Below are 736 nucleotides of genomic sequence, written 5' to 3' on the forward strand. Positions count from 1 at the left end.
TTTGTAACCTTGGCCAGATCTGTGCCTTGCCACATTTCTGTCTCTGAGCTCTTCAGGCAGTTCCTTTGACCTCATGATTCTCATTTGCTCTGACATGCACTGTGAGCTGTAAGGTCTTATATAGACAGGTGTGTGGCTTTCCTAATCAAGTCCAATCAGTATAATCAAACACAGCTGGACTCAAATGAAGGTGTAGAACCATCTCAAGGATGATCAGAAGAAATAGACAGCACCTGAGTGTCACTATGAGTGTCACAAAGGGTCTGAATACTTATGACCATGTGATATTTCAGTTTTTCTTTTTTAATAAATTTGCAAAAATTTCTACATTTCTGTTTTTTTCTGTCAAGATGGGGTGCTGAGTGTACATTACTGAGAAATAAAATGAACTTTTTTGATTTTTGGAAAATGGCTGCAATGAAACAGAGTGAAAAATTTAAATTTAAAGGGGTCTGAATACTTTCCGTACCCACTGTAGTCATGAACATTTTCACTTAGTGGTGTACTCACTTTTGTTGCCAGTGCATTAATGGCTGTGTGATGTGTTATTTTGAGGGGACAGCAAATTTACACTGTTATACAAGCTGTACACTCACAACTTTACATTTTAGCAAAGCAAATGTGAAAGGTGTATATGTTTTAATGTACACAATGTTTTCTAAATTTTGGTGATTCGTGAGTCATGTTGTACATTTGCTCTTGAAACAGGCCCCCAGATGCTTAAAGTCGCCACTGT

At 37.5% G+C, this 736-nt stretch overlaps 1 protein-coding gene across 1 annotated transcript in view; it reads right to left on the minus strand.

Moving 5' to 3' along the window:
* The window catches only part of dnmt3ba (DNA (cytosine-5-)-methyltransferase 3 beta, duplicate a), a 24,075-nt gene that overhangs the window by 16,588 nt on the left and 6,751 nt on the right, over positions 1-736 (minus strand). The window lies entirely within an intron of this gene.

Source organism: Micropterus dolomieu, linkage group LG08 (assembly GCF_021292245.1).
Source record: "Micropterus dolomieu isolate WLL.071019.BEF.003 ecotype Adirondacks linkage group LG08, ASM2129224v1, whole genome shotgun sequence".
NCBI classification, from domain to species: Eukaryota; Metazoa; Chordata; class Actinopteri; order Centrarchiformes; family Centrarchidae; genus Micropterus; species Micropterus dolomieu.